The sequence below is a fragment of the Numenius arquata genome, chromosome 3, assembly GCF_964106895.1.
Source record: "Numenius arquata chromosome 3, bNumArq3.hap1.1, whole genome shotgun sequence".
In the NCBI taxonomy this organism is placed as follows: Eukaryota; Metazoa; Chordata; class Aves; order Charadriiformes; family Scolopacidae; genus Numenius; species Numenius arquata.
Window position 1 is genome coordinate 31,190,624 of NC_133578.1, and position 15,287 is coordinate 31,205,910.

Sequence of the window (15,287 nt, forward strand, 5' to 3'; positions counted from 1 at the left end):
CAGGTCTCCCAGCTAAAAGCTGAACTGAGTATTTATACATGTTCCTGTCCCAAGAAGGTGGCAGACAGCCACACTGTATTTTCCAGCATGGCCCAGACCTGTAGAGTCTGAGCACGTACTATTTAGTGCAGAGAAAACCCGTCTGTTGTTCTTTATTGATTTTCACGACATGCAACATGGGCAGAGATCATACTGAAGAATGCATGCATGCCATGCAAACCACCCTCTTGGCAGAAGCTTCCTAAAAGCCCTAGTGTTCCTAGCAAAAAAAAAAAATAAAAAAAAATTCCATCCACAAAATTAAATGCAATATACATCCAAATCCTAGTATTTACCCAGAATTGTAGAAACCTCGAAGATGTGATCAGAGCACCCTCTCAGGAAATGGTCTTGCCTAACAGACTGCTCCTGGTAATTTCAAATGGCTTACCTTGTGCAAGCTCTGCCCAGTTCTGGGACAGCAGATCACATAAGGACGTGTTACAAGTTTGTAGCAACACAACTTTAAAGGACACTAATTTAATATATCAGGGATTTATGTACCTCCAAAAAAAAGACAGAATTGAAAGCAGAAGGAAGGAATACTGGTCTGAAACACCTGTGTTTTTTTCCAAAGTCTAGACCTGCAATTCAGCTACCCTTTCACCAAGGAGGCTAATACGTTTGCACTGCAAGTTTTGTCAAGAAGAGATAAGTGATGGTTATGCAATACAGTGTGAGAGACTGTTCTAATCTACCTGGTGCCTTCAAAATTACTTCCTCTGCAGCCCATTTCCAAGATAGAAATAAACACTGTTAGCACAATCATGAAGCAAAAAATGCAGCAACAGTTATAGAGGCTTGACGTTCCCTTGGAAGGTCCCAAACTCCTCATGATGAAGCTGGCAGCACAGCTGCCATTACCAGCTCTGCCCCATACCCAGAACTGCTTGCTAAGCCAGAACTGCTCTTCAGACTCTGAATGGTGGTGGCCACGAGGTACTGCCAACAGACAGGCTACCTTCTCTGAGCTCCTTACACTATGCAGACAAGCAGTGCAAGACAGGGAAATCAGAGCTTTATGAACTGTATGCTTTCATACTGAACAGGCAAAGGAAGAGCTTGCTTTGCTTTTAAAGAAACAGGAAAATGTTGATGTTATTAGGTTACTAGGGTTAACTAGGTCTTCAATAATAAGCCACTGTCTAGCTTCTTATAAAACACAGCAAAAAAACCCACCCAAAAACCCCAGAACAAGACAGCCCTCTTCCTCAGAATAACATCCTGTGATTTTATAAAGAGGCACATTGATAGAGATATAAAATACATAAATACAATCATAAGAAACTAGTTTGCTTGTACCTCTAAACCCTTTTCTGGGTTTTAAAATGGAGGTCTCCTTCCTTGTTTTGAGCACATTTCCTCTGTGTTTCATGAGGTGGGGGATCCCTGCTGCTTGAGAAGGTTCCCTTTATAGAATGCTGAACAATGAGTTTGGAAAAGTTTTGATTAATAATAGCTTACATATGGCATTACAGAAGAGGAGTCTATTTTAAGTACCGTTCTTCTCTGAGAAGGGATTGTAAAGAGGCACCATGTGCTCCAAAGTTGCTGGCAACACATTGGGCCTCCTCTCTGAGCCTGCCTCTAGAACTACCCCCTGGTTTGTGGTGGAAACATACTAGTCCACCACAGTCCCTACTAACATTCAGAGAATGGTGGAAGTACACTGTATTTCCTGTGCTTGTGAGGTTTTGAGACTATGGCAGGCCTGGTGTGTAACATGCAATTCTGAAGAGGATTCTTAGAAAACATTTATACACTGTTGTCAGGTATATGGCTACAGAGAAATAGATATCTTTCTTCCACATAAACCCAGAGAAAGGAAAAAACACTTGGTCATTGTTCAAACATACTATTCTAGTGTTTGAGTTTTTCAGTTCTATTTATAATAATTATTACAAGGAAGTATGAGTTTTAGTTAAACAAAGTTTTGAAAGGTACTTGACCAAATATCAGGGAAAAGAAAGTGCATGAAACCTTTTTATCAAGATGAGTGTTCAGGTCTTTCTCACTTCTCATCAAGATCTAATCCCAAAACATAATGTTAAAGGCATTACACTGACACATGTTGACTTTCAGATAACGAGTTCATGGTTCTGACCATAATCAAGGATTCCAGGAATTACTCTTTCAGCAAATAATAGGCAGGAAGGACATAGTGACCTTGTCACATTTCAACTTGCATTGAGAGCTGCCTGCCAACTTAAATTTTGCCTACAATTTCTACGATTACACAGCATTTCCTTTTCTGAACAGCTTATGAAACTGTTTCTAATATTATTCACACAGAAGGGTGAAATAATCCCTATCAACTTTATTGATTACAAAAATTTCCAAGATTAAAGTAAGATTATCCTCATCAAATTTTGTAAGAAAAGTAGTATTAGTTTGTAGCCATTTATAAACACTTTAACATCTACAGCTATGACAAGTCACTAGGAATAAAACAAAAACAACCATGCAGAAGATGAACGCTTTTTTTTTTGGGTTATGAATTCTCTCTGAATTAAATATGTTTTCTATAAATATATTATAAACACTTTTCATGTACAAAACTGTTTGTTCATGGTAACAAGATCGCTAACAGTTATCTACCTGTGATAGGTCACTTAATAGAGCAGATGATAGTGTTTCTGTTTTCTGGGTATCTACAACTCCACGTAATGGAAGCAACATAAAGGACTTCAAAGTGGTTGGTGTGGGAAGGGAACAATGAAACAACTTACCTTCCTTTAACCATAGGCCAAGTTCTTAATTTTCACATACTAATCGGCAGACATATGCATACAAAGTGTTAAACTTGAAAATATTATCCAAGCTACATTTTTCCTCTATATAAGTGTATACCGGTAAGTGAGAAAATACTACCAAAAAAAGTTGTCACCTGCTTTACTTACCCCATAAGGCTTTTTACATTGTGATCAAATATTAGAGGTTCATAAGACAATTATTTACTGTGATGGAAAAAGATGGCGGTTATCAAAGCAGTAAACCTATGTTTCCTATCTTTGGTTAAACTACTTCAGTGCTTGCATAAGTTTTCCTAGCATCAGCATGAATTAACTACAGGCTGAGTCCATAAATATAACAAGGCCAAAGTTATCTCTAAATACAGAAAAGACTATTTTGTCTAAACTAAAATCACCTGAATTTTAATGCAGAATAATGAAAGAGTCATGTGCACATCCATGAGTTCAATATTTTTGGAATTTCAATTCAAAGACAGCATTGGTGCCTTCTGCCTGATTAAAAGAAATGTTTTATTAAGGAAGTTAACTTCTCTGACCTCGTAATGCAAGTAAGCAAGCAAACAAACAAAACAACTTAGCATTGGACAGTTCATAATGTTAGCATCATTGTTCACATCTATAACTAGCTACAATCGTGCTTCTCAGTCTTTTAAGTGATGGGTGACCGTACAGCATCTGTAGCAACAGCTTTTACTGGGAACATCAAAAGCATTCGTTTAGGCAAAAATCTTGGCAGAAGGACAGACTTCAGCTTTACATCATAATCCTGTGCAATTAATCATGACATTACAAAGGGCAATTACCTCAGTGTCTCACTGGCAGGTCTTGTCATTTTAGAGGTATTTTACTTTGTGATGTTTTTCTCATCCTTGTGAGGGTGCCTCTTCCTTGTCAGTAAAACTTCCCTTTTCCCTTCTGAGCAAGAACACAAATAGAAACTTTTAGACACATGGCACAAAGGTATTTTTTAGATTTAGGGAACATCAGAGAGCCCACCTACAAACTCCTTTTCCCTGATACTTCCAGCTCCAGGAACAACATTTACTAGAAAGGTAATTAATTTCCCTGGAAGAAAACAAGGAGTGGATAAATGCTGCCATCAGGGAGCGTTTCATATACTTCATAAACCGTCAATTCAAGTTAGTGCACGCAAACTCACAGAATGTAAATGCGATGCTAAGGAAAAACATATGCTTTCCATACAGAAACAATAAGAACTATCCAAAACTGTCTTTCAAGATTCTGTTTCTTCTTCAGCCTGAGCCAATACAGTTTAATTACAGGGAGTCATTTGGAAGAATCATGCAAAAATGTTTGCCTCAACTGGTGCTGCATTGCTCCTTGCAGCAGTTTCCTTTTCAATGGGCTATGCTCGTTACATCCTTCATTTCTTTTTCCAGGAAGGGTTCCCTAACCCAAGCCAGTTAGTCTGAAACGTTGTTGCTCCATTCCTTGCCTCCCCTGCCTCACCATGTGAAACACAATCACTTCAGGGAGGTGTCTGTTCTGACCCCCTTTATTATGAACTAGACAAACAGGCTGGTAGAGGCGAGAAGAGAATATGGGTCTTGCCTAGCTTGAAATTTTGCATCTCAACACCTAGGACTGCAACTGACTGACAGCTTCAAACCAACACTTCCATCCACTGTTTCTCAGCAACATCCTTCCCATAAGCATCTTCAACAGATAATGCTAAAATTAGTGCCCAGAAAAAACTGTGGCTGTCTGGAAAAAAAAAATGCTTCTGAAGAAAGACATCAAACATTTACTGACTGGAAGTTCAATTGTAACTAAAATAGTGACACATGGACCTCCACAGAGGGATGTTTACTTACTCAGGCAGCCAGGGGCACAGCCTTACAGTCATCAGAATAACCCCTTCCAGATCTTCTAACAGTCACGTTAACCAATAATAACATTCTGAATAATTTGATCTGTTACCTAATCTATCCCAAATAAACCATTTTTCAGTTTGGGGCTTGCCTCTTTCAGTCAAGTCTCTAGAAGCAGTATCAATTTCCAGGTAACAGGCAGGCTGAGGGTTAGTGAGTCTTAAATTTATTTTTAAGAATTCCCTATATTACTTCAGAATCCTTGTTAATTCCTCCAACCTTCCACGGATGCCTAAGTGTATATACGCATGAGTAGAGATGAACCATACAGACTTTATTTTAGGGTAGGAACTAAACTAGTCAAGAGGATTTTCTGTTCATTGAAAAAGAAGTGTTCTGGTTTCATTGTGTAGCCTACTTTTTTGTCTAGTGAGAAGTAAATTCTCTAATGATTACAAAATTGCCTGTAATATTCTGGATAGGGGAATACAAACCAGGTAATTTACATACAAAGGCATCTTTTTTTCATTTGCACATACATCAAACATTTTGAGGAACAACTGTCCATACAAGAACATCCTCCAGCACTCTGAGCTTCCTACCAGAAAAAGTAATGGTTGGGTGCTGATCTTGCTTATACACAAGGGACTGTTATGAATACTGGCCTTATGGAAGATGTAGTTTTAGTAAGTAGTGGGGAGTTTTGTCATATATATCTATATAAAATTTATATAAAAGTTATATATATCTATATAAAATATATATTTTAGGGAAACACTGAGAGACTATCAGCGTTCCCAGCACATTGAAATTCTCCTGGGTTGGAAGGATTAGAAAAGCTTTCCCCTTCTAAATAGGACTGAAGAAATTACACAGGGTAAACTCCTTGTAGTACTTTAAAACCTCCCTTAACCAGAAAAGGTGGAAAAGTTTAAGCCTCAGGAGACGGCAGTTAGTAGAACTGAAATAATTTAGATGGCTTTGACTTACAGAGTACAGTTTGGACAAGAATGCTATCACCTCCTTAAAGTATGGTATATGCCACTTACGTAAAAGAAAAGACAATCTCAAATGCCAACACACAGACGAAAAGACCTAAGGCCCTTTTTTTGTTTTCACAGGCAGGGCTGATCAACTAGCTCATGCTTGAGTATTGTCTCCACCTGTAAACAGGAGTAAGCACTGTTACTGACTCCTGTGATTGTTATTATGCCTCACACGGATCCTAAACCCCCATTTCCAACAAGCGTGTGAACTGGGGACAATCTTGGTGCCGCTGGAAGATACACACTCCTAGTCTTCAATGTCACAGAGAAAAGCTTCAAAAAAAAAAAAAAATAAACCCAACCAAAAGTGCCTCTAATGAGTGTACAAGCTCAGAAAGCCAGAATAAAACAAATCAAAAGCTGTCAGATATCAGAGTTTAGTTTCACTCACAAATAAGTTTTACAAATATTAAGCCACTACCATCATTTTTGACTGCTTGTGGTCAGCAATATCATATCAGAACAACGACAAAAAACTAAAGGGGAAGATTAGTATGTAATACCACAATGCCAACGATTATGTAGACGATGATCTGATGTAATAAGATTCGTTTGGGGACAGTGGGCTGCCCAAGCTCTGGTTTAACTGCAAAGACTAGGCTCCACGAGGGAGAATTGCTGCTGAAAGAAGGCACAATCCTGCAATTCAGTATTGCAAGGCTGATCACATACAGAGATAGAATATAAATGATTTCTCACACTTCCACAAAGCTCGTGACTGCTGGATCAGGCTGGTACCTGAGCAAAGAACCCAATGACTTCTGACCAGTCTGTACTCCTTTGGGAGCCCAGTCTAGGACAGTTTTTTAAAAATGAAAAGCAGCAAAGAAGTAACAGAGAAAATACAAAGCCAAGGTGGGGAAGGAGAGGAGTAAACCTTTCTTTGCCCACAATTAAATTGTTTGTGGTGTGGAGCACTCAGGAGCACTGTGCTGACTGCTGCCACGTGAGGATCCTGGGGAGAAGCAGCACATGCTGCAGCAGTACTCTTCACTCATGAGGGTGAGTATGGCGAGTTTTTAATCACCACTGACTATTTTCTCTTTTCTCCAAAAGGCACAGCTTTTAACCAGAAAGCTACATAAAGCAGGAAGTAGAACATTCCTTTTCTAGTGTTTTGTCAACAGCTAATGAGAAGTCTGGGTCAGAGCTTATAAATAAGATGAAGCTTTAAGGTGTGCTAACAAATACAGGAGAGAGATTGCAAGAGAATGAGAGCTGTGTTTCTTCTGTTTCAGCAAGTAGTACAGTACACAATTTGATTGCTGAACCAAAATACTCTATGTGTTGCACTGTAATTCAAGCTCTGCCTCTTTTCATCAATGTCTTGCACATGCCCTTTTTCCACCCCCTCATCTTGACTGCCCGGAAGGTCTGACTCTGGCCCCCTGCATTTCCCAAAGGACTGTTAAATAGGAAAGAGAATTATAATGTAGAAAAATAAGCCACTGATAAACTTAAGTCTTAAATCAATATTAGAACAGGAAGCTTTAGTCTGGTATATAGGTCAGGGAAGTATTTGAAGCACAAACACTGGGCAGTTTGATTCATGGAGCGGGCTGGCTCAGAGGGCTCTGGCTGCTCTGAGGAAGGCAACATACAGCTGCTCTGGGCAGCCAGGCTGTCCCCCACGTAACACCACAGAGGCTCTTTTACTGCTCCAAGATCATGCTAGGGTAGAACAGGTCTGTTTTCATGCAAAGCTGGGCTTTGGACTTCACTCAGTCAAGAAAGGAAAGTCATTGCTCCTGCTCCATGACAAAGCAACACACACAGTAAGACTCAAGAACACATTCCGAGTAGGTCTCAAAAAAAACTTACCAAACTGGAAAACTGAGGCTCAGATTTATAAAAGGAATCTAAAACTGAAATTAAGTCTGCAATATTACAGGCACTCTGGTCATAATTCAGGGGTTGGGGAGGGGACGGACAGACACCAACAAGAAAACACCAAACCAAGAACAAACAAATAAACAGAAACCAAAAAAACCACAAAGAAACAACAAACCAAAATCCCTAGAAATCCACAAAACTTAAAAAGCAAGAGTAAAACTATACAGTCTGCGGTACTTCTATGGAATATTTAGTAGCACTGGGGCTAGAACACACAACAGCACCTTATATTGTGGAGTGCCCAGGCTCCTCAGTGAATTGCAGCCTATTCTGAAGCACACTCAAATCAAAGGGAGTCATTTATAAGACTGAATAGGTTTTGAGTCATGTCTTATGTGAGCTGACTTCAGCAGTGCAACTGCCTGATACCATTCACTAAGTCATTGAAAAACCCTAGATACTCATGCCTTTGGGAAAAAAAAAAAGCCATCAGGCCTCAAAGAAACAAAATGTATTCTTTAAAAGAACACGGTAATGAAGCACAAATACTGGAGGTAGACTGTGACCTGACAAAAACTGCACCAGGCTAAACCGGAGAACTGCGCCCTCTTGTCAGCTCAGCAAGTGCACCTGGACATGCAAGACCTCCTTCACCCACTCCCCATTTCCATCTGTAAATGAACATATTAAATAAAATGCTCTGAAAGCTGCATGCAAAACGGTTTTTCTCATTTCTCAGTGATTTAGAAAGACCAGTTACAGTGGTTGGCTTATAGGGCACACACATATTAACACTTCTATACGTATACAACACCCTTTTTCAGGAGTGATATATACCTTAGGTTTCTGTACCTTATCGTTATTACAGATGCACTGAGGGGTTAGTACACAATATGCACTGTTAAACTACTGGTTGTGAGCTGGTTAAACAGCCATATACCCAGGAAAAGATGAAGCAGTATAGCAAGCATAAATGACAGTTGTTCCTTTGGAATTTCATTACACCTGAGAACTAAGCACAAGGAAGGTGAGCAAAATGGAAGCAATACTTTGAACACCAGGATTATTTTGCCAGCGTGTCATATATTTACACAGGCCTTCTGACCTCTCTGAAGTGTTTATGCCTTATGCCACATGGGGACTTCCTTTGGTGCCTTTTATTTAAAAAACTGCCTAAGGATGCCTACATACAGCTCTACAGGTCATGGTTTAAGAATTTTGGAAGGCCCATCCCAGTATAACATTAATCACGCAGTAGCTTGCATGCTGTCTGAAGAAATGCTATGCAGGACAGTCCACTCTTGCCTGGGAAGACAAAACGAAATGAGAAGAATTACAAATCCATCTCTCTCCTCAATACCCTCTTCCCAGGGACAATACTCCTGTATTCCCAAAGTGTCTTTTCTTTCACATTTACTTGGTATTGTTCTTGTCTGCATTGGTGGAAATCACCATTAAGAATACTAGGATGGAATCAGGCACTGAGAATGATGAGACGGAAATTATAAAAAAGCTATTTAAACAAGTGATAATACCCATGCTCTATTTAAATCCCCTGAACACATACAGTGTTTCCTATTTAGCATCTTTGATCTGCATTCAGGACCAGACATTCAAATATCCACTGAAAATATGATCTTCCTGGACAATTTTCAGGGGGAAGAGAAAAGCAGAAGAGGAGAAAGTGTGGAAAACACAGAAGCTAAAGTTCAAACCCAGAGATGTTTCACAAACTAAGAAGCATAAGAAATTAATCTAAATTAAGCTGCTACAGCAGACTGTAGGACTACCATGCAAGTGTTTGATGCATACCAGAGAACCTTGAATGAGAAAAGGCATGCGAGTAAAATATGACTCAATAAAGTAACTCACGCTGAACTGACAGGACTTTAATTATGTGCAACTTCAGCCCTGTGAATATGAAGCAGGAAGCACCTCAGGCATTTAGGGCCCTGATGACAGAAGTTACAAATTCATTCAGTGATTTACTTCATGAAACATCATGTTAGATGCAGCATTTGGGAAAACACCAACAACCACACACAAACAAAAAAAAAAACCAACCCACAAAACCAAACAAAAACCCCCAAAACAAAAAACACCCCCCCCATCAATAATCAGGACTGCCAGTTTAAGAACACCTGAAGTGACAGCATCAAGCCACTTCCTTCAGATACCTGTACGCTCCAAATTGCTGTGCAGTCAGTAAAGGCACACTACAATAGTCTGTCAAGACTTCACAAAAAAATGCAATAGAAATGCAGGCAAGGAAAACAGAAATACAGGAAAATGCATATATGGATTTCAAACCAGTCTTGTTCAGGACTAACTTAAGAGCATGGAGAGCTGACAGACTTGGGAGAGGAACGTATATCTGGATAAAAGCTCCCAAATTATTCAGGAAGAAAGCAAGAACGGTAAAACAATTACATATGGTGCTGTTCACAAAGAAAACAGGAAACCTAGTCCACTAGGGAGAAATATAGAAGACTACTAAAACAGGCAGCCTGTTGTGAATGCAAACAAGAAATTAAAAGAGATGAGAAAGCAATTCAGAACTCCCCCGCAACAGCTCTTGCAAAGCACAAAGTCCAGCAAACCAGCTAAGCAGCAAGAAAGCAACACTATATATCTAATTGAATCCTTTTTAAATCCTCTTTGCTTTGTTGCTCGTTCTACACCCAAATGGTTCAGAGAGGATTCTTTAAGCAGATGTCTAGTGAAAACTGAAGAAAAATTTTAGCAATAAGGGAAGATCATGTAAATGTAAGTTACAGGGGCATTGTCTTACTAAAGCAGCACAGAAACTAAAGCAAACAATCAGGTCTTTTATGCTCAAACAATTGGCTGGATTAGTGGCTTGAATGGACACAGAAATTTTACATATCAAATAAGCCGTACTGAGAGTTCGGATATCAATTTACATAAGAAGAATATGAGGAGAGACCTGTGCAGGAAGGGGCATGCACTGTGACATGGTACTCGGGTCGATTTTCAGAATCGCTAGCATCCAGACAGGCCTTGACTTCAAGCGACACAGCTACGCCTGTCCCAGCAGAGACATAAGCAGCAAGATAAGAGCTCACAGAAATCGGAGAACAGGAAACTAATGTTGGCCTTCCTCTGGCATTTTTTGAATATCTGAATCAGCACACTTTTTTTTTTTTTTTTTGAAGTAGCTTCGGACATAATCTTTGAAGCACAGGTATTTTAATTTTTTTCTTCTGGGCGCAGGATGAAAGAAATGCACCATAAAGAAAGCAAAAGGAACAAGAGAGAAGGGAAGAGCACACTGAATATAGTAGAAATACTAGGAACACACAAAGTGAAAAGAGACTATGGTGATAATACGTCATCGGACCCAAAAAAAACCCCACACAAACCAAAACAACAACCAACAATGAAACAAGTAAACAAATCCTCACTGGTCACACACAGGCTCAGAAATAGTGCCAAGGAGTAATCTCAAGTACTCTGCTACTCTGCTTAACAGGAGAAACGAGATCCTGCAAACCAATCTTAAGAATACATAAATAGAAGTATGAAATTAGTGCAAATTATTCCAACACCAGATAAATACAGCAGGTTCATCTGCAGTGGTGTGCTCAGCTCTGGTTAGGCTATTAGAGACACTGTGATGTTTGAGAAAAGACAATCAAATGATTATGAGACTCCAGTGATATTAATGCATCTGTGAAAGAGTATCACCAGCTGAGCTCCTGAATTAGCTGCTGTACAAATGCTAGATCTGCCAGAAGGTTAGGAAATAAGAGGACTGGTGTGAAAGTAAGTAGAAAAGAAAGAAGGTCATTTGACTGAAGACCGAATATATCAAACAGCCTCATGAGAAGGCACTGACTGCTGCTAAAGAGAAGTAACCCAAGGTCTTGCAAATGAAGGCTTCAACAGATGCATCTTCACACTTTAAAGTTTACTGAAGACTTCCCCCTCAACTGAGGCAAATCACTGTAAATCCTCTAGACCTAGTTTCTTCCTGATAACAGAGATTATCCTACATTTATCATACAATTAAGAGAAATTCTATTGCCTATTTAGGTTGCTGATATGCTAGTGGAAAGGAGAATTTCTTGTAGGATTCTGAGGTGGTGTCCTGACAAAAGCAAGTACAACACTGATGTTTCTGAGAAAAATTAAATACTCACCTACCTTTTATCGGAGATGAGCAGCTAGAAAACAACATCCAGTCAGAACACTGACCCTCTCACAATGTTTTTATTTTGGTCGTTTTTTCTAAACTTCCTTCCATTTCAGGGCTGTTACAGCTTCTGCTCTGAAGAGTCAGAATACATACAGCTTCCTCTTTATATGAATCTTGCATTACCATCCACATTTGATCCCCTTCCTCTCTCTACTTCTGCTATTATAATTTCACAGATTTTGCCAGAAGGAGCCAGTAGACCACGTAAGCAGATCTCCAGTATAATCCAGGCACTTTCACCCAGCTACCCCCGCTGAAACCCATATACTTCAGTGAAGTGAAAGCAAGAGATTTAAGTTGTACACTGCAGGAGACCCTGCAGCACGAGTTGTACCCAGGGTCACTGTACTGGCAGAGAACTAGGCAAAATACATGCAGATAATTCCATCAGGCAACTATAGCCTCCACTGAAGAGAAAGATAGTGAACTTTACCAATCTTGCATTAAAAACAAACCCAAACCAGCTCCTTTCCAACTCAGAATTCAAGAGTAGAATATGAAATATATAGAAATGACTGATCAGATAAAAGAATCCACTTTTCCCTTAGATGACTATACTATCTCTCAGCAATGGAACACCCTGGCTAACTGCTGGTGTTTAGGAGAGAATAAAAAACAAAATGCAAACAAACAAAAACCACCACAGAATAATAATGGAAAAAAAAAGAAAAAAACCACCTCCCTTTCTCACAGCAGAAATCACACTACCTAAGATTTTATGCTAATTACTGTTTTAATGCAGCTGAATGATAATATAAATTCAGGTTCAAAATATGATCTGTCAATTCGTTTCTGAAACTTTTAAGTAAATACACAATCTAATAGTTTGCAATCCAAGCCACAATCAGTCTACCATCTTTACAAGTATTTGTACAAATGTTTTTACTATCCTCTTAGACACAGGGCTGGAACCTTATAGCAAGAGTGAAATCAAGACAGTTTAATTCTCTCACCAGTTGGTTGCACCACACTTTCATAGGCAGAGACTGAACTACAACAGCAGGAATGATGCCTTCTGGAAGCGTTTCTCAGAAGTCCATACAGAATTCTGGGCATTAATAATGGAAACCCTAACCTATACCAACAAGCAGTGCACGCTGCACCCAGAGGACCAGTGATTTCTCTATTGTTCTACCTTATGAAGAATACCTCTTCTCTCAGAGAAAAAAAAAAAAAGTGACTTAATGATACTAATGACAAAAATGTAGGGAACAGCCTAGCAGCTCAGAAGGTTCTGCGATAAGGGCCTGAGCCTGAGGTAGACCTAAGGGATAGTCACCTCATGGGTAATTAAAAATCACAAAGTACCTGAGTTATTACAGATTTTAATAATACATGTACTTTGAACACAGAAGAAATGAGGTATCTCAGGCAGCTGCCAATCCAACATAGATGTCTTAATGACTTCATTTCCACCCCAATCAAGCCAGCAGTGATTAGATGTTCACCTGTTTAATGGTCAATGTCTTGCACAACATGAGTTACAGCCTACGCAGTTTCATTTTCATTACCTTGCTCTTCATTTTATATTGCAGTCTCTCTACCTTGCTCTCTCTGGAAGTATATATAAAAATCCCCCAAGCAATTATTTATATTTGTAAGCTATCAGTTTATAAAACAATACACATATCACAAAAAAATAACATCACAAGTAGTGACCTTGTTTGGCTGTACTGCAGATAAAAAGCTTGAAGGTCTTTAAACTGCGTAACACCACCAGCAAGCACAGAAACCGACAGTCTGACAGACCCACGGGTTTTAGCAAGGCTACCCACATACTCAAATTGCACCACTGAAACTTTAGTCTCCAGACTTAGCAGGTGGTACTTAAGTTATGGATACTGCACTCGCCAAGTGGTTTCAGAAAGTTCAGAAGAGAGGGATTATTAAGGCATTCCTCTCCCTCCCCTTTTTCATTCCTGATTTCTAGGGAAGTGCCAGCTGCTAATTAGCGTAAGGCAGAGACAGCCTGTAGCTGGCTCTAATTTACCACAGTTTCACCTGGGCAGCCTCTCCCATGCCTCCCCAAGCACACTGTGAAACCTCTGCAAACTTAAGGTTGGACTTCAGTTCTCATCTTGGAAACTCAGATCCTTCCCTCATACACAAATCAGAGTAGAAGTATAGCTTGTTATGTAAAAACAACTGTCAACTGCAAAATATAATGTAGAAAAACATTCAAGTCACCACCTGTTTCCCTATACATGCCAAATCTCCCATGTCCTTGAGGCAAAGGGCTACATCCTTGATGAAATGCCATCTCCTCTGCCAGATGCAACAGTAGCAAATCAGGGATAGAAGGCTTCCGGTGCTAAAAAAAGACGTATTTGTCCATGTGGAGAATCTTGTCCTAACAGCCTGATGTAACCAACCTTACAGATACCCTTTGCTTTGCTTGTCCTGCTCCTTTTCCTCATAGATCCTGAGCACCACGGTACCGAACTCACTATCAAAAGTCTTGTTCTGTGACAGCAGAGGAGGGAGAAAACGGCATAAAAGAGAAACTACAGCATGTCTAATTTTAGCTTGCCTCTACTTCTGACAGAACAACTTCAAAGGCAGCAAAAGTTTCACTCAGCCTGCTCCCATTAAAATCCATGACAGTTTCCCCATCAACTTCAATAGGAGAACCTTATATTAGGAAAAGCATACATCATTGAATTCAGACAAAATACACATAAGAGAGTTGTGACAAAGGGGGTGTTTTCAATAGTGCTGCAGATAGACATAATGACTTATTCAACCTCCACCCTATTTGGCAGGACTGTAGAAACCCAAAGGAATACCACAGCAGCAATGAAAAAAAAAAAAAAAAGGTAAGAGACAAGGAGGAAAACCCCTATGACTTACTGGGTCAGTATTCACTGTGCAACCCCATTTGGCCCAGCTGCCTTTCCCTTAGAAGAATGAAAGCACAGCTACGTAGGCAATACTTGCTTTTATACCAGCTAAGTATCTCTTCCTGTGCCCACACATGGCCCAATGCTTGAAGGAGGAATGAAGCTGCAAACACTTTGCATTACACACACTTGTATCTCATCTTATATAAGCTGGGAGCCATCATGTGAGTACAGGCTGTGAGGAATCTCAAAACCCCTCACCTGCAGCCAATGAGGCACACAGGGCAGAAAACAAGTTTGATCACACCGCAACTAAAGAGAGAAGCACAGGACTTGTGAAGTTTTGAAGGAGTATTACCAGTACTGTAGCAAACAATATGACATTTACCACTAAACAACTTTCCAGCCATAAGACCTGAAAATAATTAACTAAATGCAACCTGAAGCGAAGGTAAGGTCAAGCTTGAACACGCCTTAAAAACTGGAGAAAGTCAAATGTGGCCCCAAAATTGATCAGAAAATGCTGGGATAAGAGGGAAAGGAACTCCAATCAACACAATAAACACACTTCAAAATGTGAATATAAAACTAAGGTTTGCTACTGTCAGACATTAAAGTGCCTGGGTGAATTCACACAACTCATCTTTCCCATATTAAGAACACTGTTAAATTGCCACTTTAAAAGGGGTAGGCACTGCAAAGAGAACATAAGATGCTATTATTGA

General features: G+C 39.6%; 1 protein-coding gene across 1 annotated transcript in view; it reads right to left on the minus strand.

Annotated features, from left to right (window-relative positions):
• The window catches only part of SPATS2L (spermatogenesis associated serine rich 2 like), a 157,848-nt gene extending 146,041 nt beyond the window's left edge, over positions 1–11,807 (minus strand). Inside the window, exon 1 of the mRNA XM_074144852.1 lies at positions 11,671–11,807. The gene's annotated coding sequence lies outside the window, so the exon portion shown is untranslated. The remainder of the gene's footprint in view (positions 1–11,670) is intronic.
• Between the last annotated feature and the right edge of the window lie 3,480 nt (positions 11,808–15,287).